This window comes from Castor canadensis, chromosome 6 (assembly GCF_047511655.1).
Source record: "Castor canadensis chromosome 6, mCasCan1.hap1v2, whole genome shotgun sequence".
Lineage (NCBI taxonomy): Eukaryota > Metazoa > Chordata > Mammalia > Rodentia > Castoridae > Castor > Castor canadensis.
The window spans coordinates 127,973,649-128,001,102 of NC_133391.1; the positions used below are offsets into that span (position 1 = coordinate 127,973,649).

The following is a 27,454-nucleotide window of genomic DNA, read 5'->3' on the forward strand; positions in this document are numbered from 1 at the left end:
TATTATGCTATAATTCCAAACTCTAACAAAGATTAATAGGATCATAATCAGATGCAAGACCAGATAAATTTTTTTAAGTCCAGTGCGAATACACAAGACTGCATTCATCTCTCCATTCTACTTCCCATTCCAACAGAAGATAAGGGGAAATGAGTATTTAGACTTTGTTCCCTGTAGCCTTTGCTGTACTAACCAGGAAAAAGGTTAAGTTATATGCAATCTGTGCTTCATTGCTCTAAAATCCCCCGCACCCCCAAATGATCGCAGCAATTTCTTAATAATAAGAAGGGGATGGTGATGGCCCAAATAGGACTTGTCTTCTTAGGAGCTTCATAGGTCTGGCCTCCATTTTAGGTGTGAGCCAATCTCTTGAAATATCCTTTCAAAGAGCAAGGGCTCCCTTTTTCTCCTCCTCCCCACCCCCAGCCAGGTTTTCCTTCTTTTAAATTTTCCTATAACTCATTGCCAACTGAGTCATGCATGACGACAATTTCCACACTATTTCTGTTAAGCCTGGGGATGACCCTAGGTGATGGCATTTATGCTGGGAAAGAAACGTAATTAGTACAATGACCAGAGCCCATATCCCAGAGCGGCCTCAGGCCTCTCCCTGAGCGTCGGTGAGTCGCGGCGAGGCGAGGATGGGGCCCCGGAGCGGCGATGGGGCCGCGGGGCGCGGATGGGGCCTTGCAGTCCCGCGCCGTAGCCGCGCCTCGTCTCCCGTCCCTCGGTCGGCACCTGGCGGCTGTCGCGCTAGGGGCGGCGCTGCGCGGCGTGACGCGGCGGGGTGGGAGAGTGGGCAGGTGACACCCGGCGGCCTCCTCCCCTTCGCAGCCTGCTCGGCGGCCCGGGCAGCAGGGGCCGCTGTGAGGAGCTCCGCTCTCGCGCCGCCGCCCGCCGCCGCCCTCAATCCCGCGCGCCCCCGGCGCTCTGCTCTGCTCCCGGCGCGGTGAGTGCGGGGCTGCGGGACCCGCGGGCTGGGGCTAAACTTTTCTAGGACGAGGAGAAGAGAGTGAGGAAGGGAAAGAGAGCCGAGGGGAAAGGCGCCGGGAGCAATGGATGGAGGAACTTGGGCGCGGCGCGTGAGAAGCGGGATACGGGTGCGGGGGCCCTTGGGGAGCCCGGCCAGGCCCTCTCTGAGCTTGGGATGGCTCTTTGGAAGTTCTGTCCCCATAACCTGCGCTGGCTGAGGACGAAGGCCCTTCCCCGCCGGAGTGCGGGGCCACCGTGCTCACCTGCGCCTTCCCGGTGCGCCCCCGCAGTCCCTGCATCCCAAAGGGGAGGTCGCGGCCCGAGAGCGCGCCGCGGAGCCCAGCCGGGACAGAGGGTGCCGGGCGTTAGGCGCAAGGTGCTCGCGGGAGGGACTGGAAGAGAGAAGGACCTGCTCGACCTTGGCCGCCGAGGTCACACTTTCCCGGCTCTGGAATCTGGCCTTGCCAGCCACCCCCTGAAATCCCCGACCCCCTTTCTTCCTGTTTCCTTCCCTTCTCTGGCGCTTTTGTGTTCTCGTGGCCGGAATGAACTTGGGGCGCTGCTCTTGGAACCGGGCGCTGTCCCTTTGGCTCCCGGAGTAGCATCCTGTCCGGGTGGCTGCTGCTGGCCGTGGAGGGAGGATGAGGACAGAGCTGTGGAACAGGTCGTTCTGGAGATAGAATAGGAAAGCCTGTCGTCGTCCAAGGTGTCGCTCGTTGGGAAATGGGCCTTTCCCTCATCAGTCGGCGCTGATTCAAACTTCCCCGCATGGGGATGGAGCGCTCTTGCAGCTCCCCGGGGAACTTCGGCAGGAAGGATGGGCTCTAGCCCTGCCCCGCTCCCGGGCGGTGGGGCCAACAAGTCCCGCAAGGACTAAGGAATAGTTGCAGCGACCTGAGTAGTGAGGACACTACTTCAGAGAGCCCCTTGGAACGCATTTTCACTTAACCCTGTGCCCCCATGTTGCCCTTCATTTCGCTCCTCGCCTTTATCGCTTAACTACTATAAAAGTCACCAGTACTTTGTTACTCTGCCTCGCTTATTACCCTTAACGTGTAGCTTCTGCCTCAATAGAAATTGTTCTCCCCAAGGTCACTGAGGATTAACTATTCTTCCCCACCCCCAACCACACTCCATGCAGACGTTTATCAAGTGTGTGTGTGCCAGGCACTGATCTAAGGACTTGAGTTAGCGCTGTTAATCTTCAACGAGCCTGTGATGACACTGAGGCAGAGCCAGGCCACTTCTACAACAGCAGTAAAGATTCAGCACCACTCTAGGAGACTGCCTCACCTAGAGCTCCTTCCTTTGGTCCTTATTTTCCTGAAGTGCTGTTTCAGTCACCACGGATCAGGCTCTCAGTCTCTGGTCACTCTTTTCCTTCTTGTGTGCCTTTGTACTAGTTAGTCTCTCTCTCTCTCTCTGCCCACCCTAGGGATGAAACATCCAAAGCCTCTCACATGCTGATCATACATTCTTTCACTGAGTGACATCCCAGCCGTCTTTTTCTTTTTTTTTTTTAAAGGTAGGTTTCATGGAACTTCATTTAATCTCTCACCTCTGCTTACCTGGTTTAAGATTCATCGCTTCCGATGTCTTCTTCAGTTTCAGTATAACATCTCTTAGTGTGCATAGTATTGCATTTGGACTTTCCCTGTTTCCCATCAGAGCTCCTATAGAGGATTATTTCTGTGACCATCATCCTGGTCACCAATGTAAAAAACTCGGCAGTCCTGTCTCATGTTATCCCCTCCTAATCATGAAATCTCTTCTAGTCATCTTTCATGTAATCTCTTCTAGCTTTCATTAGCCTCAGCCTACATCTCCACTCCATTCTCCTGTCACCAAAACCCCTCAACCTCACCCTGAACACTCATTTATAACTTTTCATACTTCCTTTCTACTATTGGTTATCTTTAGTAAGTGTTTGTTTTCAACAAAAAAGATCATAAACAAATTAGGATATTGTATCTTCAGATCTTACACCTAGTAGTTGCTATTGGTAAATGTTTGTAGAATATAATGTAACACAAACTAAGGTATCCCAGATGGAGTAGGTTTGATGATGGTGGAAATTAAGCCAGATTTTATAAGATATTAAGGAGTTTGAATTGGTAGACAGGCATTGGCAAAGCTAGGTGCCCAGTTATCCTGACTAAACATTACAGGATAATAGTAATGAAGTAGGATCAAATCAGCAGGGAACCATGAATCTTAACAAAATATGAAACCACAATATTAAAAAACATTTTATTGAAAAATATGGCACATATATAAAAGTGCACAAAACTTAAATGAGCAGGTTAAACAGTAAGTATTTTTAGCAGTAGAATGTCCTATTCTGACAGTAGACATGGTAGTTGTATGAGACTGCAGTCAGGGCAAAGAGGAATTGTTTCACAAAACCCATGTAATTGTTATGGGCCTGAACTAAGCTAGAGAGGCATTGCCAAGAAAGAACTGGCTGTGCGTGGGGAGGTTTGAGGTGAGGAGAAAAGAGGACCAGAAGGTGGCTCCAAAACAGTGATACTGGAGCAACAAGAAGAGTTATGACCCACTGAACATAATTCAACCACAGTGAATATTTTGCCCTTTTGTTTTTCTCTCTCTTCTTTTTCTGTGCATGTTTTTCTACATCATACTCCATATACAATTTTAATATTTTGTGTTTTCCATATAAAACATAGGAAGCGTTTTCACCTTACATCATTTTCAACACTTATTATTTGCATCATATTACAGTAATTATAGTAGACCTTAATGCTTTTGGATTTTTTTCTCTTTTTTCGTGGTGCTAGGGATTGAGAGCAGGGCTGTATGTGCAGTAGGAAAGCACTCTATTATCTCCAGCCCTATTTAGCTAGTTCTGTATTGTTGGATGCTAGATTATAAAGAGATTATATATAACATAAGTTATAGTAATCCTTACCTTTGCAGATATATCATTTTACAAGTTGGAGATTATTTCCTAAAGATAGTGTTCCAGAAGTGGAATTGCTTTGTCAACAGGCATGGTCATTTTTATGGTTCTCAGTACACACTGTCAGATTTCTGACAGCAATTTAAAAAAAGTAGGATGAAAAAATAGGATTGATGCATTATGCCTACTTTTTCTGTCTGGGAAGTAACAGTAATTCAATTCAATATAGACAGTATTTTTTTCAGTGTCCCTGGGCTGTTGTAAGAAAGCTCTACAACATGAGTGGCTTAAAACAACAGAAATGTATTGTCTTGTAGTTCTGAAGGCCACAAGTCTAAAATCAGAGTGTTAGCATTATGTATTCTTTCCAAGAACTCTGAGGGTGGATTTCTTCTAGCCTCTGGGAATAGTAGCAATCCTTGGCATTCCTTTGGCTTATTTTTTTTATAAGAACACCAATCATATTGGATTGAGGGCCCACCCTAGTCCAATATGATGTCATCTTAACTAATTACACCTCCAAAGACCCAATTCCCAAATAATGTCACATACTGAGGTAGTAGAATCCGGTTAGGACTTCAACATATACTTTTGCTTATTTCTTATAGAGGTTGTGCAACACAGTGGACTGTGCATGAAAGAGTCTATCCTCAAATAATTTCTGGTTAGGTTCAGGAAGTAAGACTTTTCCTGATTTGTTTATTCTCCATGATGTACTTCTTGTGAGGATGGAGAAGGATGCTATTTGAAGAACAGTCTTAGAGTCACTGTAGATGTGGTAGTATGTCAGACAGAAATAAGTTGGGATTTCAATAATATACATAGCATATGGCATACAAAGAATCATGCCATAAACAGATATTTTTTCTTTTATTCGTATGTGCATACAATGTTTGGGTCATTTCTCCCCCCTTCCTCCGCCCCCTCCCCCCCACCCCCTTGCTACCAGGCAGAAACTGTTTCACTCTTATCTCTAATTTTGTTGAAGAGAGAGTATAAGCAATAATAGGAAGGACCAAGGGTTTTTGCTAGTTGAGATAAGGATAGCTATACAGGGAGTTGACTTGCATTGCTTTCCTATACATGTGTGTTACCTTCTAAATTAATTTTTCTCAAACTAACCTTTTCTCTAGTTCCTGGTTCCCTTCTCCTATTGGCCTCTGGCACTTTAAAGGATCTGCATTAGTTTCTCTGCATTGAGGGCAACAAATGCTATCTAGTCATAAACAGATTTTTTTAGAGAGGAGTATGTCTTACATGTGTTTCTGTGACTCATCCAGTTTTGACCATTTACAATTTACAGAAAACACATGAAAATTTGGCAATTTACAAGACTGGTCTTCTAAAAATTTTCAATTTAAATTATTCTTAATTCTATATGTGATATATTGATTGACATAACTTGGGCTTGAACTCAGGGTCTCACACTTGCTAGGCAGATACTCTACCATCTGAGTCACTCCAACAGCCGTTTTTTTGTTGGATATTTTGGAGATAGAGTCTCACTCCCCCCACCCCCCTCCTGTGGTTTTGGACCACTATCCTCCTTATCTCTTCCTCTGGAGTAGCTAGGATTATGCGCGTAAACCACCGGTGCCCAGCTTGATTTAGATATATTAAAAGCACATATTATTATTCCATTGTGAAGTAATCATTTTTGTGAATGACAGAAGTAGGCATACAATTTCACCTATTTCTTGACTATTATCTAAATGTAATCAGTTTCCATATAGCTTACAAGCTTTCCAGATTAAAGACCAATTAATCAGCTTGGAGAAAGCAGCCACTCAGGCCATAAACACCAGCAGCACTGTTTCTTATCCATCTATTGTAAAGTGTACAGCCAAACCTAGACAAAATCAAGGCGGTACAGAAGCTGCATACTCCACAGGCATTTGAGTGTCAGCTTTGTGTCAGGCAAAGTGACCGGAAGGATGCTAAAGCCAATCCAGGCCTTCAGGATCAGAGGGAGGTAAATAAGTACAGGTATATGCACACAGGGTGTTGGGGAGGCAACATAGAGACAGGCAGACAAGGTATCTCTCCCAAGCTGAAAGGAGGAAGAGTGGGAGATGGTCAGAGGAGAAATAGGTGAGGGATGAGAAATCAAAGCCAGGCAAAGAGAGCACAGGTAATATCAGAGGTGTGAAATAGTTTAACCTAACTACAGAGGAGGGTATGAGATGAGGTTGCCTATCCATGACAGCCTTGTTTGACCTACAAGAGATGGATTTTATTCTGAAGACAATGGGAAAGTGTTGGAGATCTGTAAGGGAAGAAACCTATTAAAATTTGTATTTTTAACTCACCACTCTGGTGTTTGCCACTTCACTATTGTGTACAGGTTCTGTTTCATCCTCTATCTGATCTGGGAAGGACAGCTCCCTTTACTGTTTATTTTAGTTATCTTGCTTATGCTCACTTTGTATACAAACTCTGGAATAGAAAATAAACTGCATGAGTGTCTTTTATGCCTGTATGCTGATAGGATACTCAAGTCTACATAAATTTTTTTTTTCAAAGGCCCCTAAAGAAGGCTGTCAATCCAAAATTTTTTAAATTTTATTTTATTTTATTTTTTTATTATTTTATTATTCATATGTGCATACAAGGCTTGGGTCATTTCTCCCCCCTGCCCTCACCCCTTCCCTTACCACCCACTCCGCCCCCTCCCTCTCCCCTCCACCCCCTCAATACCCAGCAAAAACTATTTTGCCCTTATCTCTAATTTTGGTGTACAGAGAGTATAAGTAATAATAGGAAGGAACAAGGGTTTTTGCTGGTTGCGATAAGGATAGCTATACAGGGAGTTGACTCACATTAATTTCCTGTGCGTGTATGTTACCTTCTAGGTTAATTCTTTTTGATCTAACCTTTTCTCTAGTTCCTGGTCCCCTTTTCCTATTGGCCTCAGTTGCTTTTAAGGTATCTGCTTTAGAATCTCTGCATTAAGGACAACAAATGCTAGCTAGTTTTTTAGGTGTCTTACCTATCCTCACTCCTCCCTTGTGTGCTCTCGCTTTTATCATGTGCTCAAAGTCCAATCCCCTTGTTGTGTGTGCCCTTGATCTAATGTCCACATATGAGGGAGAACATACGATTTTTGGTCTTTTGGGCCAGGCTAACCTCACTCAGAATGATGTTCTCCAATTCCATCCATTTACCAGCAAATGATAACATTTTGTTCTTTTTCATGGCTGCATAAAATTCCATTGTGTACAGATACCACATTTTCTTAATGCATTCGTCAGTGGTGGGGCATCTTGGCTGTTTCCATAACTTGGCTATTGTGAATAGTGCCGCAATAAACATGGGTGTGCAGGTGCCTCTGGAGTAACCTGTGCCACAGTCTTTTGGGTATATCCCCAAGAGTGGTATTGCTGGATCAAATGGTAGATCAATGTTTAGCTTTTTAAGTAGCCTCCACATTTTTTTCCAGAGTGGTTGTACTAGTTTACATTCCCACCAACAGTGTATGAGGGTTCCTTTTTCCCCCGCATTCTCGCAAACACCTGTTGTTGGTGGTGTTGCTGATGATGGCTATTCTAACAGGGGTGAGGTGGAATCTTAGTGTGGTTTTAATTTGCATTTCCTTTATTGCTAGAGATGGTGAACATTTTTTCATGTGTTTTTTGGACATTTGAATTTCTTCTTTTGAGAAAGTTCTGTTTAGTTCACTTGCCCATTTCTTTATTGGTTCATTAGTTTTGGGAGAATTTAGTTTTTTAAGTTCCCTATATATTCTGGTTATCAGTCCTTTGTCTGATGTATAGTTGGCAAATATTTTCTCCCACTCTGTGGGTGTTCTCTTCAGTTTAGAGACCATTTCTTTTGATGAACAGAAGCTTTTTAGTTTTATGAGGTCCCATTTATCTATGCTATCTCTTAGTTGCTGTGCTGCTGGGGTTTCATTGAGAAAGTTCTTACCTATACCTACTAACTCCATAGTATTTCCTGCTCTTTCCTGTATCAACTTTAGAGTTTGTGGTCTGATATTAAGATCCTTGATCCATTTTGAGTTAATCTTGGTATAGGGTGATATACATGGATCTAATTTCAGTTTTTTGCAGACTGCTAACCAGTTTTCCCAGCAGTTTTTGTTGAAGAGGCTGCTATTTCTCCATTGTATATTTTTAGCTCCTTTGTCAAAGACAAGTTGGTTATAGTTGTGTGGCTTCATATCTGGGTCCTCTGTTCTGTTCCACTGGTCTTCATGTCTGTTTTTGTGCCAGTACCGTGCTGTTTTTATTGTTATTGCTTTGTAATATAGTTTGAAGTCAGGTATTGTGATACCTCCTGCATTGTTCCTTTGACTGAGTATTGGCTTGGCTATTCGTGGCCTCTTGTGTTTCCATATAAATTTAACAGTAGATTTTTCAAACTCTTTAATGAATGTCATTGGAATTTTGATGGGAATTGCATTAAACATGTAGATTACTTTTGGGAGTATCGACATTTTTACTATGTTGATTCTACCAATCCATGAGCCTGGGAGATCTCTCCACTTTCTATAGTCTTCCTCAATCTCTTTCTTCAGAAGTGTATAGTTTTCCTTGTAGAGGTCTTTCACATCTTTTGTTAGGTTTACCCTAGGTATTTGATTTTTTTTGAGGCTATTGTGAATGGAATTGTTTTCATATATTCTTTCTCAGTTTGTTCATTATTAATGTATAGAAATGCTAATGATTTTTCTATGTTGATTTTATATCCTGCTACCTTGCTATAGCTATTGAGGATGTCTAGAAGCTTCTGAGTAGAGTTTTTTGGGTCTTTAAGGTATAGGATCATGTCGTCTGCAAATAGGGATATTTTGACAGTTTCTTTACCTATTTGTATTCCTTTTATTCCTTCTTCTTGCCTAATTGCTCTGGCTAGGAATTCCAGTACTATGTTGAATAGGAGTGGAGATAGTGGGCATCCTTGTCTGGTTCCTGATTTTTGAGGGAATGGTTTCAGTTTTTCTCCATTAAGTATAATGCTTGCTGTAGGTTTGTCATATATAGCTTTTATAATGTTGAGGTACTTTCCTTCTATTCCTACTTTTCTTAGAGCTTTTATCATGAAATGGTGTTGGATCTTATCAAAGGCTTTTTCTGCATCTATTGAGATGACCAAGTGGTTTTTGTCTCTGCTTCTGTTAATGTGGTTTATTACGTTTATTGATTTTCGTATGTTGATCCACCCCTGCATCCCTGGGATGAAGCCTACTTGGTCGTGGTGAATAATCTTTTTGATGTGTTGCTGAATTCAGTTTGCCATTATTTTGTTGAGGATTTTTGCATCAATGTTCATTAAGGAGATTGGCCTATAGTTCTCCTTTTTGGAGGTGTCTTTGCCTGGTTTTGGGATAAGTGTAATACTGGCTTCATAAAATGTGTTTGGCAGTTTTCCTTCCCTTTCTATTTTGTGGAACAGTTTAAGGAGGGTTGGTATCAGTTCTTCTTTAAAGGTCTTGTAGAATTCAGCAGAGAATCCATCAGGTCCTGGACTTTTCTTTTTGGGGAGACTCTTGATTGCTGCTTCAATTTTATTTGTGTTATAGATCTATTCAGGTGATTAATTTCCTCTTGGTTCAGTTTTGGATGATCATATGTATCTAGAAATCTGTCCATTTCTTTAAGATTTTCAAATTTATTTGAATATAAGTTCTCAAAGTAGTCTCTAATGATTTCCTGGACTTCCATGGTGTTTGTTGTTATCTCCCCTTTTACATTCCTGATTCTACTAATTTGGGTTTTTTCTCTCCTTATTTTAGTCAGGTTTGCCAGGGGTCTATTGATCTTGTTTATTTTTTCAAAGAACCAACTTTTTCTTTCATTAATTCTTTGTATGGTTTTTTTGGTTTTTATTTCATTGATTTCAGCTCTTATTTTTATTATTTCTCTCCTTCTATTTGTTTTGGGATTTGCTTGTTCTTGTTTTTCTAGGAGTTTGAGATGTATCATTAGGTCATTGATTTGGGATCTTTCAATCTTTTTAATATATGCACTCATGGCTATAAACTTTCCTCTCAGGACTGCCTTAGCTGTGTCCCATAGGTTCCGGTAGGTTGTGTTTTCATTTTCATTGACTTCCAGGAACTTTTTAATTTCCTCTGAAGTCTACATTTAAAATTGAAACCTTTCTGACAAATACAAGGTGGGACTTTTAGGCATCAGTAATAGTTGCAGTGAAGCTCTTTATGTGCATTCTCTCATGTTTGAAGTCGACAAGGTCTACATCACTTGGATGGGTACAGAAAGGAAACAAAAGCGGGAATGTTGCTCAGGCTCCCCTGGGAGAAGCATGAGCTAGGATTTAAACCAGGTGTACTTAACAGGGCTCAGGCTCTTCCCACTCTTCATACTAACCGTATGGGTTGATATACGAGTGTGTGTAGGGACTGCTAGGACTTGTGAAGGTAAAGGGAAAGCATAAAAATCAACCTGATGGTGGACTCTTAGGGTCAGTGATAGGACTGTGGAATCTAGAAAAGGAGTTTAGCTTGTGTCCTTGATCCTAAATACACTTCCCTCCTTTGCCTTCCTTTCTGTCCCGAATTTCTCTGGTTTGTCCTAATAGCACATTTGTGATTTGTTTATTTTTTAGAGTTAAATATATAACAAGCGCAGAAAAGGGGGCTTGCCAGGCATGGGGGTACATGCCTATATATCCCAGCACTGGGGAGACAGAGGCAGATCACAAGTTTGAGGCCTGGAACACCAATAAGTAAATAAATAAATAAAAAATAAATGGGGGTGTGTGTGTGATGATGGTACTTGTTACTTTAGAGTGACTTACCTTTCAAAAAGTTCTTTTTTTTTTTAAATCCAAGGCCTTACACATAGTAGGCAAGTGCTCTACCACTTGAGCCATGCCCTAGCCCTTGTGTTTATATTTTTGTTTTTGAGATAGGCTCTCCCTAACTTTGCCTGGGCTGGTCTGGAACTCATGATTGTCCTGCCTCCCCAAAGCGAGGATCACAGGTGTGCACCACCACAGCAGCAAAGCTTCTGTCCAGAAACTTCCTTGCCCCTCATCGGCTACGGTGCCTTCTCTAGGCAGAAAGTGTTCTGTATCCTGTGGGCCAAAAAGATCGATATTTAGAAACCAATCAACAAACCAACAGTTTCATCTGCCCAGTTTAATTCCTCTGCACGTGAGGGTAGCTTCATCTTTCATCTGCTTCTTTGTAGTTCTAGCAGGTGTGACTTTAACCTGAAGAAGTAAAGAAGGCAGAAATGGCACCCTTAGAAATTTACAGTCCAGGTACTGATCATTTTGTAGCATAGGCTGAGGTCCTGAATCAATGTGGAATAGCAATTTTTTTTCAGGTTTATAAAATAACCTTTGTTTTTTTAGGTTAACATGTGCATTACAGGAAACAGTAGAGTGGCATTTTTAAAATCAAGTTGTGAGATACCTATTTATTGTTCAAAAGAAGAAAAAATATGGGTAAGAGATAAAATACTTAACATTAAATATATTATTTCAAAAATGAAAAAATATTAAGCTGAACATGTGCAATTTCCATTTCTTTTGTTTGTGTGTTTCTTTTTTGTTTTTTTGAGACAGGGTCTCACTATATAGGCTGGCTTCAAACTTGTGATCCTCCTGCCTCCACCTCTTGAGTGCTGGGATTATAGGCACGTGTCACCACACTCAGCATGCAATTGCCATTTATGTAGGTAAAAGACAGTTGAATCTTGGTAATTTGCAATTTGCATGTGGTTCATCCTAATAATCATACAATCCTGCTTGACATCTAGTCAGTTTATCAGACTGAACTATACTCTAAATTTCCCCCCATGGCAGACTGGGCAGTGCCTAGGGATGATGAACACTGGCTTCTAGTGACCTGTTCTTATTCCAGCTGCTGGGTTATAGGCTCAACAACAGTCTGTTGTATTTATTGCAACCTATTGGTTGCATTTACACTTGTTATCACAATAGATAATTTAGATAAGTGTATAAAGTTATGAAACATAAGTGCAAAAGGAAGGGGTATTGTTTCTGTGAAGGCCAAGTTGAAATCTTTGGAAATTTTCCACAAAAGTGAGTTCCTAAGAGTGGTCAGGAAAACTGTAACCAACCAGAAAGAAAACTGTAAAAACTTGAAAGATAATTTTCTTAGTTTGCTTTGCATGTTTGTCTCATTGATTTTGTTTTATGGATTTGGTCCACTTAAAAAATTAAAACTGAAAATTGTTAGGAATAAAGTCTGGGTTTGATTACTACCAGGAAAACATTGTTGTGGGATCTCTACCTTGAGGAATGTCTTGGAAGTACTTTGCAAAACTGTGGAATTAATACATAGTTTCTATTTTAAGGTAAAGAAAATGTTTAGGGTATATACATAATTTTTTTATTTTTCACTATCAACTTTTTTTTTGGCAGCACTGGGGTTTGAACTCAGGGCCTCACACTTGCTAGGCAGGCACTCTTACTGCTTGAGCCACTTAACCAGCCCTCAACTTTTTTTTTTGGTTAGCCAACCAAAACAGTCAAAATTGCTGCTGTTACTTGACTGTAATGGCTTCTGCTATAGTAAGTAGTCAGAATCTCTGCCTCTGGAGTTATTCTGTGTGTCTGCATGGGGAATTACATATTATATTATAAAACTTTGCCATTGGGGATGTAATTCACCAGAGTATATATGATGAATTTTCTTTTTCTTTATTGAGCATTCAATCCTAATGGTACATAATCAGCTTGTTCTTATTTTAAATTGGCATCCATATGACATTTAAATTCATTTTTAATAATGTAAGCAAACTTATAGAACTTAGAGCTGGTTCCTACCTGCCTTGAAGAGCTTACATAAAAATTAAAAGCAAAATACATATTATAGCATTAACTATGATAGCCAGAAAACTTGATAAGTTGCTTTTTTTTTCTTTTCTTTCTTTCTTTTTTTTTTTTTTTTTGAGGAAGGGTCTCACTATGTAGCCCAAGATAACCTTGACCTCTCCATCCTCCTGCCTCACCCTTGCAGGTACTGGGTTTGCAGGTGTGTGCCACTACACCCAGCTTGATGAATTTCTTAATGCTGTTAAGCTGACAAGTTCAATTGGGTAAGGTATCACTTACTCTAGTTTCAAATAGTAATTATGAAGGTGTAGTCATTCTTTCCCAAAGCATTAACAAGTTAATGAAAAAGGATCAAACTTATAAAATTAGAGTAATAAAAGTGCACGTTATTGTAATAGCATTTATTAAACATTGGCTGTATTCCAGCTGCTGTGCTACATTCTCCGTGTGCTTTGTCTTATTTATTCTTCGTAAAAGCCCTGTGAGGAAACTTATATGGTTCCTATTTTATAAACAAGGGAAGCAAGTGTTCAGCTCCACTGTGTCTCCGAGTTGGCCCACCTAACTAAGAAGTGAAACCTTTGCTGGGATATGAGATGTAGATCATTTAAAAAAAGAAATGTCAAAGTGTTTTTGAGCTTCAAAGGACCTTAGAGGTCCTGTAGACCTTCTTTTACAGGTGAGGGCACTGAGGCCCAGAGAGGCCATGTCACTTGGCCAAGGCCACAAGCCTAATTAGCATGCTGGGACCAGAATCAATATCTTCTGAGTAGAATCCAGGTGCTGGATTCACTTTCTCACTGTTAGCCTCACTCTGAATATGATTTTATACCAAATTTGTGAAGCTCCTAAATGTCCCCACTCCATCCTGGTCTATGAAGAATGTTAATGACTCCTACAGACTTCCTGTAAAATATGCACAGGGGAGGATCATGCTTGCCCCAGGCTACAGGTAGGAAAAGTGAAGCTGGGCAATGCCTATTAATCCTGAACTGTCACTGAAAGTGTTAAGAAAAATACATTACTTTAACATGGAGGATTGAACCATCCAGCCTAAGCCCTGGATTTTCTCTTCATATAGCCATCTCCTCCCTTTCTTCATTCTCTGATCTTAGTGCCCCCAGTTCATATCCTTTAAGTAACTGCCTGGGTATCTCATGGTAGTAGCATTTGAGAATTTGGGTAGGGGTGAGGTTAATGGAGATCACTGCTTTGCTATCTACTCCCTAAAAATAATCTGACCAGTCCCACTAATTGTTTTTTTTCCATTTCATCAGTAGACAGAGCAAGGATGGATTGCTGGCCATCTTCAAAGTGTGTTATTCAGTTTTTATTGCAACCCTGTGTGGCCTATACTCTTCACTCAGTTTTAGAGACCAAACATCTGAGACTCCAAGAAATTGGAATGATTGTCCCCAAGGTCACCTGAGAAGTGAGAGACAGACCTTGGTACAGATATTCTGATCATACAGCCTGTTACTTAGTACATATCACCTAAGAGTCTATGTTCTCATCTTTAGAAAAAAAATGTTGGGGGGAAGTATATTTCATATGCTTATGAAATAAGAAGATTGCATATTTGCATATGGTTGTGTATAATTTACATTCCACCCCACCAAAGACTTGAAATGCTCACAATAAGTATATAAAGATTCTAGTATAGAAGAAAATCTAGGTAATGTAGTTGTGATAAATGGAACACTGAGTTTAAACTATAAATGGGAGTTAATATTAAAAAAAATATAGTTCTAATGGTTTGCTTTTCATTTGTTTATTTTAAAGCATAAATTTGTAAGGTAGTATTTTGTTCCCTAGAAGTGAATTGTAAAAGAAAGTTATCAAGTAGGTGCTATAAAGAGAATCTTTTTTTTTTTGGTTGGTTGGTTTTTATTTTATTATTATTATTTTTTTTTCATTTTTCTTTTATTATTCATATGTGCATACAAGGATTGGTTCATTTCTCCCCACTGCCCCCACCCCCTCCCTTACCACCCACTCCGCCCCCTCCCTCTCCCACCCCCCAATACCCAGCAGAAACTATTTTGCCCTTATTTCTAATTTTGTTGTAGAGAGAGTATAAGCAATAATAGGAAGGAACAAGGGTTTTTGCTGGTTGAGATAAGGATAGCTATACAGGGCATTGACTCACATTGATTTCCTGTGCGTGGGTGTTACCTTCTAGGTTAATTCTTTTTGATCTAACCTTTTCTCTAGTACCTGTTCCCCTTTTCCTATTGGCCTCAGTTGCTTTAAGGTATCTGCTTTAGTTTCTCTGCATTAAGGGCAACAAATGCTAGCTAGTTTTTTAGGTGTCTTACCTATCCTCATCCCTCCCTTGTGTGCTCTCGTATAAAGAGAATCTTGAATGACTTTCTGGATAATAACTTTCTATAACAAAAAAACAGATTTTTTTTTTTTTTGGCAATACTGTAGCTTGAACTCAGGGCTTTGCACTTGCTAGGCAGGCCCTCTCCTGCTTGAGTTATACCTCTCTATCACTTGAGCCATACCTCCAGCCCTTTTTGCTCTAGTTATTTATATTTTTTTGCCAGGGCTTTTTGCCAGGGCTGGCCTGAATCTTGATCCTCCTATTTATGCTTCCCCTAGTAGTGCATGCCACTGCACTCAGTTATCAATTGCGATGGGATCTTGTAGACTTTTTGCCTGGGCTGGCCTCAAACCACAGTCCTGGTCTCCACCTTCCAAGTAGCTGGGATTACAAGCATGGGCCAGTTGCACCTGGAGTCAATAATAGTTTTGCTTAAGATGCAACCATATTCCTCAAATTAATATTGGTTCTTGGTAACTCGCTTATGGATGTTAATTAAGGTAAACTCAGAATTTCTCCAAAGGCTCCAAGACTAGGTTAATAAGGGCTAGGTATTCCTGATGATGTATAATAGCAACTCTAGCTCTAGGTAGAGTGAGGCTTCTTAATCTTGAGTACTCCAGAAGGTTGTAAACTCTCCAAAACATCAAATTTGTGTATATATGCTTTTTTGGAGAAGGTGTCCCATAAGACAATAGTCTTATTTAAGAAATAAATAAAATAATACATGTAAAATGCTTGATAAAACTTAACTGTAAAAATGTAAAAGGATTAGTTTTAATGTTAATGTTGAAATTAGGCAGATAACATGGACATGAACCGACTGTACAGATTACTCATGTTAAAGACATAATTAGTATGAACAGGTAGGCATTATAAAAAAAAAGATATGTTCTCCAGCACTCATGGTAGTTTTCTTTTTCTGTTGTCTTGGTTCTCTAAGAAGAAAAGTTTTTACTTCTTAAATGTTAAATTAGCATTCATTCACTTTGTGCAAGACACTGGAAATATAAAATCTAGAAGTCGTCTCGTCTCCTCATTTCTTCCTCCATCCCCTGCTCACATCCAGATTAGCGACAATCATGTCAGCTCTGTTCACAAAACATCCTGAATCCATCTACTACAATAAGCTTCTAATTTTACTGCCTTTCTATAATCAATTCTCTACCAAGCAACCCAATTAATTTTTAAAAACATAAGTCAGATCATGTGACTGCTGTGCTTAAAAGCTTATGATGAGAGTTTCAGTTTTGCAAGATTAAGCTTTTTAGAGATAGATGATGGTGATGGTAGCACAACAATATAAAAAATAGTGAAGATGATAAATTTTGAGTTACAGGTCTCTTACTGTAATTTAAAAAATAAAAAATAGTCACACTATCAATAAATAAATAACCTCTGGTAGTTTCCTCTTGCATCTAGAATAAAACCCAGGGTCAAGAGATCCTACATGCCTGTTTCTCTGAGCTTTCAGCATCACTCTTCTTGTGCTCTGTTTTCTGTTCCTCTGACAAACTAAGTTCATTCCTTCCATGGGGTTATTCCTTTTTCTGTTGACTCCCTCAAGACAGTCTCACATTCTCTCCAGTGTCCTAGGTCCTTCTGACTACACTGTACCTTGTAGCCCTTTACCCTTGGTTATCCCGTCACATCACTCCATCCCGTTTCATTTTTTTCATAACTCTTGCCACTATTTCTCTTATTTATATGTGTGTTTTCTTTGTTTACTTGTGAGTCTTTCCACAAGAATGTAAACTCCACAAGAACAAGGACCTTACTGTACCCCTAGGGTCAAGAAAGGTGATTGGCACATAGTAGGCATCAACTGTTTGTTGAATATGGATAGAGACAAAGTTCTCTTCCTCCACAGACCTTACAATGTCTGACACTCGGTCTCAGGAGTCTTGAGGTGTGCTTGTGAGCAAGGACTTTAAGACCCTCTCAGCTAGGTCTCATATAGAGAATGAGTAATTAGTTCTGCTCAGCATATAATGATGTGGGGAGGAGAGGAAGGAGAGAACAATGTTGGGGACAAAGTCACAAACGCATGGATTGTTTCCTCCTGTTCAAAGAAAAACAATTCCTCCCTTCTGTTTCCCCACCCGTCCATAAGAAATACAAGAGAAAACAAAAATACAGCTACACATCAGCAGCCAGGCATGAATCCTTCCCAAGCCAAGCTTAAAATGAAGATGTGTAAGGTATCATGTATCATATTCCCAGAAATGGCTGACTCCTCTGGACCATCTGCTCTTAGCCGGCCCATTATGAGCACTCAGTTGTATGAGTCGATAAGGCTGCCTTGCCAATATGAGACCAGAATTTCACGTCTTTCCATCACTCCAGATTCATCTTCTTCAGCACACCTTTCCCTAATGATGGTCAAACTTACTGTTTGCATCTCATTGCTATCTCACAGGTAGTTTTGTGCTCATGTTTTCATTAATATTTTTCATAGCCAATTTAGAAAAAGATAAATATTTACAACAGACAGGTTTACTTAACATGAAAAAATACTTCTGTGAATTCAGTAAAATAAGATTATTTTCTGACTATAATATAATATGTGCTGATTTTAGAAATATGGAAAACTTATAACAGGAAATAATTAATAAAAAAGTACACAAAAACTTGTAATAAAAAAAGAAACATATCATCCATAATTGTACCATAATTCTAATAGCAAAGATAACAATTGCTACCATTTTGGAAAATTGCTTCACAGCCTCAAGTAGGCATTTTTTTTAAGGATTGTTGAAGTTTTTCTTTTTATAAATTTTTTATTAGGATATATTCATTATACGGGGGAGATTCATAGTGACAATTCTGATTAGACTTATATTGTACATTATTTACATTGCCCCTATCATCTCTCCCACTCAATCCCCTCCCCACCCTACTTAAAGCAATTGCAAGAGATTTCTTAGTTCTGTTTCATATAGGTATATGAAATCCTGAAGTTTTTCGTGAGGACAAAAGTGGAGAAATAATTTAAATGAAGAGGAAAGAACCATCTAGTATGCTTTAAACAAACAAACAAAAAAACTTCTGTGGCCAGGCACCAGTGGCTACTTGGGAGCTGAGATCAGGAGGTTCACAATTCAAGGGCAGCCCAGGCAAATAGTTCTCAAGACTCCAATCTCCAAAATAATCAGAGCAAAATGGACCAGAGGTGTGGCTCATGCAGTAGAGAGCCTGCTTTGCAAGCATGAAGCCATGAGTACAAACCCCAGTTCCACCAAACAACCAAATGAACCCTGTAACATACGCATTTTCAACATAGAAATTTTATTTTGCCCTTTTTACAAAACTCATGGAAATTTTCAAACCCTTGTATAATTAGAATAATGTAATGAGCTGCATGTTCCCATCACCCAGCTGCACAAATAGTCTTGTTTTATATGTGAATATTTCAGTATGTCTCTAAGAGATAAGGGCTTAAAAATACAATATCAATTATTCAACCAAGATGGAAAAGTAAAAAAAAATAAGACAATTAGGTTATGACTAAAAGGGCAGCAGTGTCAAAATTCTTGGTTAATAAGATTATATGTAGTCTATTTAACAAATTGCATAAACAGTCACAAGAGAAGACTGTAAACAATGGAAATCTAGCGGTGCTTATCTCATAAATATCAGTGCATTATAGGCAACATGTCAGTTTTGTTTTAATAACTTTGGTGTTTCTTTATTCTCAGTGTTTATGTCTACCTAGTCTGCATTACTTTTATAAGACTGTTGTGCAAATTTGGGGTTAGTACAGGGAAAAGGTTTGAATTGGGTATATAAAAGTCAGCAGTTTGTTATATTCTTGTAAGGTCCCATGTTATGATATATTCAATATACTCTCTTTCAGCTGTAAAGCTTTCCCAGAGGTAGAATAAAAGTGAGATAATATTAGACATATGTGTTCTTAAATTAATTAAACAGAGCTAATCCATTTATTCTTAGGAATTCAAGAGCATCATTTTTATGCTCTTAAAAGATGATACCTTTCAAAGAAAAATGCAAATCCCAGTCTTTGAATAATTTATTCCTATTGCAGTTATTATGAGGGTGTAACAGAGAATGTAGGGAAGAGCAAGAACCTTCATTTGACTGAAAGACTTGTTTATCAGGAATCAGTGTGAGAGGCAAAAGTAAGGGATAAAAGGAGTCAAGTTAATGTACCCCAAGGTCAGGAATTCCAGTTTGGTTAAGACTCCATTACAGATTGCCAGAGGGTTCTGAAAAGAGAAAAGATCTGGTCAAGGGTGCTGAATCACTGGGTGATTCAGATTGCTATCTTGTCACAGTGTTAATGGAAGGAAACTAGGGGTATAAATGGAGAAATTGATCCCTTGGTCCAGCACAAAGCCCTAGACAAGTTGTGCCTAAATAGAGGGAATAGAATGAGAGGGGCCAAAAAAGTGAAAGAAAGGTGAAGGGGTGGTGTGGTCTGGATGTAATGGAAGGATAACAGGCCAGGGTTTGAAGCCTGTAACACAGGTGGATTGTAGGGGCCAAAATTGGTCATAGGGAAACTGGGCCAGAGGAATGTTTTGGTTGAGATTTTGGACATTCCTTTATTTCTCTTCCTGGTGAATCATCAAGTACACAAATTACATGCTCATTTGTAGAATTTGAGACTTTAAAGCAAGGTGGCCTCTTCTGGGAAATTTTTTTATGATGTTGACCTCATCATAAAGTATAGAAATTGTTGAGATGCTTCAGCCACCAGATGGTTAAAACTCATAATGGTGGATAAAGTCAGAATAATTAGAATTTCTCCCCTATCTATTCTGTCCCAATGAGCCAGAAAGAAAATGCATGCTATTTGAGTTTCCTGTATAGCATTGTGTAGGAAGACAATGTCTTCTGTGTTTACCTAGAAAGACATTCGTAAATATTTGCCTTGATCATTTTTATGGGGCAGTCTTTGTTTTAATCTTTTGTTAACTGCTATTTCTGTTTGTGAATGCTGAGCTATTGTTTGAAATGGCCATCTCTGGAGGGCCTGCATTGAGGCATACTAAACTAAATTATATTTTATCCAGAAGAACAATGGAGGGAACTGTTAAGTGTTTCCAAATTGTTGCTTTAACTAAGGTAAAAAGTGGTTGGAATCAAGAATCTGTAGAAGGTTCACTCGTCAGGATTTGCTGATAGATTTGATGTTAGGGTGCGAGAAGAAGAAGCTCTGTCTCATCTTCACAGGTACCACATGCCTAGAGGACTGGCCAGAGTTCCCCCATCTGCCCATTGCCACATTTAAATCAAACTGTTATTTTTCACTTCTATGAAAAAATGAAACAAAACTCTCCTTTTCCAACATCTCACTTTTGGGCTTTATTCCCTGTGCATTTCTTAATCCTCTTTGTCATTCCTACACATGTGTGGACATTTCTACCTCCCCACACCTGCTACTGCTTCAGGAGACTTCAGAGTCCTCAAATGTCCTTGTCTGACCTGGTTGTGAGAACCTCTGTAGCACAGTAACCACCTGCTGTTATGCCTATCTCTGGACCTTATCACCTGGACATGTGCCAGGAACATACAGTTAGCCCTAATGTCCTATCTTTAAGCCATAGCCTGCGGCTTTTCAGCTCTTAGACCTCTCTTCCTGTCTTCACTGTTACAATGACCTTTTTCCCTTGGTTGCTTCATCTTTACTTACTCACTTCCATAGCTACCTGACAAATCTTTGACTCCAAATTAATCCTATGATCATCCTCTGCATGGATTCTGGGCAGCTGAACATCCTGTGGAAAAACAGATAGAAAAGGTGAATCCATTAATCACAGCTTCCTATCTCTACTAAACTCTGACCAACATTACTTAATCCTTTCACTCAGTGACTCTAAACCTTGACTGCATAATAGAATCATTCAGGAGCTTTTAAAAGTCCTATTGCCCAAGCTGGACATGGTGGCATACACCTGGAATCCCAGCATTCTGTCTAAAAACAAACAAATCCCCAAAATCCTACTGCCCAGGCCACTTGAATCTAAAATTGTGGAATAGGACATAAATATTAATATTTCTTCATGTTCTCTAGGTGATTCCAATGTACAGCTAAGATTGAGAACCACTGTTTTATATTTGCCCTTAAAGCATTTTCATTTCCCTTAAAAGTGATCCTATTCTTTCACTACTCCTAAAAGCTCCCTAACAGCTAGACATAGGGGCACCAGCCTGTAATCCCAGCACTCAGGAGGCTGAAACAAGAGGATCACATGTTCAAGGCTGGCCTGGGCTACCTAGTGAACTGTGTCTCAAAAAAAAGAGCCCCACCTCCCTAACTTCATTTTGTAATCCTCAGCAATTGACACCACCTTCTACTTTGCTAGAAAACATGAAGCTTTTGTTGGCAAATCCCCTTTAATTATTTTTGTCCCCATTTAGTTAATTGTACATTTAATTGAGGCCTCACTTGTGTCTGGCACTGTGCCAGGCATGGAGCATAGAGTGGTGAATAGGACACATAAGAGTCCATGCCTTCCTGGTGCTTGCAGTCTACTGCTGCATATGGGGGGTTCATTAGACAACCACAGCACGTGGTAAATACCGTGGATGCTGTAGGAAAGGCCCTACTTCAGACATGGGCCTTGGGAAAGGATTCCTGTCCCTTACTACACACCTGTGTCACGTACTTCTTTTCCTTTTCCCTTGTGGGGTGTGGGCGTGGGGTGGGGAGAGGGAGATGCCACCGCTGTCCTAGATGAGGAAAACATCACTTTATTGGGCTTATTTCCATCCTTTCCCATGTTCTCAACATTCACAGGTTGTTCCTCCTTATTTCTGTTTATTGTTTCTCCCCTCACTATAAAGATACTTACCACCTTAAGACTGATAAAGTTGATTATACATGTCCTTCCTCTTTTCTAGCCTTCACAACTATACGTTTTCTAAGAGGCCTATTCAAGGCTTTTTGTCACTTATTTTTTCTTTTGGCTTTGGCCTCATCACTCAGCCTTGTTTCCTTTCCCCTACTAAAGTCACAGGGGCTTCCAGGTTGGCTTAGTTCAGTGGACACCAATGAACTCTGTCACACTTGTCCCTTCTGATGCATCTGACTGTCTTCTTCAGAATGTTTTCCACTTCTGTTTCTGTGATTCTGTACGTGCTCAGTTCTCTTTGTATCTTTTTGATTCTTCTGTTTTCATCTTCGTGAGATTCTTTCCCTCAGTCACTCCTTACATCTTGGTATTTGCCAAGGGTCTGTCCTTAGCCCACTGTTTTTCTTATTCATCCATTACTATGGTTTTAATTGCCATCTAGATGTGAATGTTTTCAAAAGATGTATCTTGATCTTCATCCCAAAGGCCTGCTGAACATCTCCACCTGAATGTTCCATAGGTTTGTCACACTGGGATTTACTAATCCTCCGCTCTTTAACCTGTTCCTCTCTCTGTATTCCTGATCTCATCTGATAGCTGCACCATGAACATAGTCACTCAAACCAAACCAGAAACTTCAATCATGCTTTCCTGTTCTTACTTAATGAATCATTGAGCCCTTTTGTGTTGTTTCGTAGATATTCTCAACCTTGTATCCACCAACACTATACATCCATCATCAGCAAACTAATTGGACATTTGCTCATCGTGCTGATTGCAGTTAAGTCCTCATTGCCTTCCCTGCCTGTAGGCTCACCCTTTCACATTCATTCTTCTTTGAACTGATTTGTTTATAGGGAAGGCACACATACCCTGCACTGATGGTGTTATTCTATGTTTGGGTTTTTCAGCATGGTTAGACTCTGGCTAACTGCCTGGTTGAGCTCTTTTATATATTGGGTTTCTACATAATAATTTTACCTCTGAAAACTCCACATTGTCCCTGCAACATCCTTTTCATTTGTACTCCTTCCTCAATGAGTTTGCCTATTCCACGTCCCCAAAGTACCCAATTTCTACCGTTAAGAAGTAGTTCAGATCTCATATCTGCCATGAAGCCTTCTTAATATTCATTAACTCACCGATATTTGTAGGACACCTGCCTTGTCCCATGCAGCATGCAACATTCTTGAGAAGGGTAAGATGTGAACACACCTGAGGGTATTAGAGCAGTCTCAAACGGTCTGTGGTAGTGGACCAATTGGGGTTTTTATTTATTTGTGTTTATCATGGACCAATAAATGGTCCTATTAGATGATGTAACAATATGTACTGAAAGCTTTTGTATAATGGGGGGTGGAAGAGAAGGAGTAATGGAGATTAACAGAGGGTGTTGAACTGACCCAATTTAAGTATGTTCACAGCTGGGATACATGGAGAAAGTCCTTAGAACATTGACTTTGGAATTAAAGACAGGATTGTGAAATAGGTACAGTGTCGGGGAGGCTACTTGTGGGAGGGTGAATGGAGGAGATAAAGGTAAGGGAATATGGTTGATGGGCTTCATATACATATGTGATGAAACCTTTGTATTTTTTAAGTGGGGTGGGGAGGTTGCCAGAGGGAAATAGTGGGGGCAATCTAACTAATGTACAATGTAAACTAATGTACAATGAATATATGCAAAAAGAATGAAAAAAATGGTCCTATTGAACATGATGAATATGCAGGTTACATCACAGAAATGAAAATGATGAGTGTGCAGGTGATTCACCACACAAATTCAACAACAGCCAAACTGGTCTGTACCCTGTTCAACAAGTATTACATACTCTTATGTCATTGCAATGTCAAATTTCTCTGACATTTCTGTAATTTCTAATGGATTACATTTGATTTCTGGACCTGACTTGTGAATAAACCATCCACATCAAACCCACAGGACACTTTTGAAAAGTAGTAGAGACTTTACTTTAACAGGTGCCATGGCAGAAGAAGAGTCTACATCAGAGGCTCAAGGAGACTAAACGGTTTGGCTGAACGGTTCAGCCAAGGGAAACTGAAAACTTGCTAGGGGGCAGAATCTTAAAAAGTAAGCTGTGCTTATGCACCAGATGAACAAGGCTTTTTAGTCAGGAGGGGAGAGTGGAGCATAGAGAGGAAAGGTGGAGCCATTTGGGACTAAGACCAAAGACAGCAGAAGCATGGTAGAGGGAGATGGTTACAAGGCAAGAGATGAGGGTAGAGAGTCAGGTGGAGCTGAGGTCATTCATTTAGTAAATCCCCCTTTTTTCTTTTTTTTTTGGTGGGACTGGGGTTTGAACTCAGGACTTTGTACTTGTGAAGCAAGCACTACCACTTGAGCCACACCTCCAATCAACATTCAGAAAATACTTTTGAGAATCAGCTATGTTCAAGATCCTTCCTGGGCACTGAGATTAGAAGTCTAGCAGAGATGGCTTTTGTTGGACTTCTTTTTTTTTTTGTAGGTAGTAAAAAGTGACACAGAATGATCGACTTAATCCTTGGCAAGATATCTCTGGTGGCATTGTGGAAAATGAATGACTGCCAAGTCAGGAAAACTAGGTGAGAGGTCATGGCAGCAATCAAGATGGAGATGATAGGGTGAGGAAGTAGCAGTCAGGGACTAGAGGAGGAATTGGAGTGAGGGAAACAGACAGGGAATTTTAGGAGTAATAACATTCAGTTGGTCTGAACTACCTAGTCTTCAAGGATCAATGGAGTTTAGGGGCTGCTTACAGTTTCTGACTTGTGATGAGTTAGTGGTCCCATTCATTGGAGAGTGCATAATAGAAGGGGAAGGGATTGTGGACATGAGAAGTGGAGTCTGAAGCTGTTACACCAGTTAGGTGCCTCTTTTCTGTACCCCTGTAGTGCTTTGTGCTAACCTTTGTCGTACTATTCATGGGTTTTGGTATTTAGGAGCTTCTTGAAAATCTGTAACTATTTTTCCAAACACTTGTCACAAGGCCTACCACATGGAAAAGACCTGACAAATTTATTTTTATTTTTTTTAGACATTGTCATCATGTCATCAATAACAAATGGTTCTTTAACTAAACAGAAAGATAGTGTATTAGTTTTTTATTGCCCCACAAACTTAGTGAATTAAAACAACACAAATTTATTAACTATGTATGAGAAGTCCAGGTTGGCATAGCTGATTTCTCTGCTCTGTTTCACGAGACCCAAATCAAGGTGTTGGCTTGATTGGGTTCTGGGAGAAAATTGTTTCCAAACTCATTCAGGTTGTAGACAGAATACATCTTCTTTTGGTTGCAGGGCTGAGATGCTTGTTTCCTGTCAAATAAGGGCCACCCTTAGCTCCTAGAGGCCTTTCTCCAGCCCTTGAATGTGGGTCCCTACATGTCAGAGCTCACAATGGTAGATGGAATTCTCATTCTTCAAATCTCTTTGCCTTCTTCTTCCACTAGAGGCAGTCTCTGTTTTTAAGAACTCATGCGATTGCATTAAGCCCACCAGGACAATCTAGGATAATCTCTACTTTCAAATCTATAAATTTAGTTACATTGATAGAGTCCATTTTGCCATGTAACATAGTCACAGATGATATCGTGGGCATATTTGGGGGGGCATTATTTTGTCTATTATAATAATAATTTAGTCATGGAGGGATTGTGATCATACTTATAAACACATATATATTCTAGCATCAGTTATTCATGGAAGCACAGGATACTGGATTTTCCCCATTATCAGAAAGAAAGAGCAGAGGCAGATCAATAGCGCTTCAACTATTCTTTCTTCTAACCATCCCTGCACTTATCCATTCCATTCATTTTTCTGTCTCATCCATTCAGCTAGTCATTCATTCATTCATAGACATCTGAGTACCTGCTTTAAGAGTCTATGCTAGTTTGAGTAATGAGGAAGAGAATGAGCTACAAAGATAAGTAATACCTGATTTCTGTCAGCCATTTTCAGCTTATTGAAGTCTACATCATGCAAGCTGTCTAGTGATGAGTTTGGCTTGTGTCGATGATATTTTCTTCTCTGCTTAGTGAATAATCTGCTTTTAGTGTCCTGTAGCTTCAAACCCTGTACCAAGTGCTCAGTTAATGTTTGTAATTATAGTTATTATTGGTTAGTTCATTTCCTTCTATGTGTCCATAAAATTGGGGAACCACTAATAAAAGTATATTATTGTTTTAATTTTTAACTTTATTTGAATAAGTAACCAATGTTATCAAATTAAATTTGCACTTGTCACATTAATAAGTAACATTTGGCGGTTTTTTGTATGCAATATGTTTTAGAGCCATTTGTTTTTTCCTTTTCTATAAATGGTCTGTTCATATCTTTTGTCCATTTCTCTATTGAGTTTTTGCATTTTTCTTTTTAAATCGTTGGTAGCTTTTCTTTCTTTCTTTCTTTTTATTCTTGCAGTACTGGAGATTGAACTCAGGCCTCACTTGCCAGGCTGGTGCTCTCCCACTTGAGCTATTCTGCCAGCCCTTTTAGTATTGGTTATTTTTGAGATAAGGTTTCATTTTACGCCTGGGCAGTCCTCAACTACAATCCTCCTATTTGTACTTCTCTATAAGTAGCTGGAATGACAGGCATGAACCACCAAACCCCAACCATTGATTGAGATGGAGTCTTGAAAACTTTTTGCCTCAGCTGGCCTTGAACAGCAATTCTCTTACCCTCCACTCCCAAGCAGATAGGATTACAGACTTGAACCACCACACCTGACTCTGAGGTTTTTAATGTGCACCAACTTTTAATTTTAGGTGTTCATATTTTGTTAATTTTTTATGACTTTTATGTCTTATGTCAGGGTTGGAAAGGTCTTCCTCATCCCAACATTATAAAATAATTGTAAAACTCAGGTTTCACTAAGTTTTTAAAAAAGCTTTGTTTTGAAATAATAACAGATTACAGAAAGTTGCAGTGTCAGTACAGAGTAATCTTATAACCCTTCACTCAGTTTTCCCCTAACACCAGGTATTTTTACAATTTCACTTTTTTACACTTAAAATTTTGATTAATTTGAGATTTATTTTCAGAAGAGATATAGACTTCAGTTTACTTTAAGTAGTTGTATTTCCCCAATAATTTTAAGTGCATGGGAATAAATCATGTACTAAATTTCTGCATGTGATATTTAAAGTATCACAGTTGGACCACCAACAACAGGTGTTGGCGAGGATGCGGGGGGAAAAGGAACCCTCTTACACTGTTGGTGGGAATGTAAACTAGTACAACCACTCTGGAAAAAAACTTGGAGGCTACTTAAAAATCTAAACATTGATCTACCATATGATCCAGCAATCCCACTCTTGGGGATATACCCAAAAGAATGTGACACAGGTTACTCCAGAGGCACCTGCACACCCATGTTTATTGCAGCACTATTCACAATAGCCAAGTTATGGAAACAGCCAAGATGCCCCACTACTGATGAATGGATCAAGAAAATGTGGTATCTATACACAATGGAATTTTATGCAGCCGTGAAGAAGAACGAAATGTTATCATTCGCCGGTGAATGGATGGAATTGGAGAACATCATTCTGAGTGAGGTTAGCCTGGCCCAAAAGACCAAAAATCATATGTTCTCCCTCATATGTGGACATTAGA

General features: G+C 39.8%; 1 protein-coding gene across 3 annotated transcripts in view; it reads left to right on the top strand.

Annotated features, from left to right (window-relative positions):
* Positions 1-549: 549 nt before the first annotated feature.
* Positions 550-27,454, top strand: part of Elovl7 (ELOVL fatty acid elongase 7) — a 91,543-nt gene continuing 64,638 nt past the window's right edge. Inside the window, exon 1 of one of the 3 annotated variants that reach the window (XM_074077446.1) lies at positions 550-620. The gene's annotated coding sequence lies outside the window, so the exon portion shown is untranslated. Of the gene's footprint in view, positions 621-801; positions 950-27,454 lie in introns of those variants that run through there. The other 2 variants (XM_020187703.2, XM_074077447.1) reach the window with 2 other exon arrangements.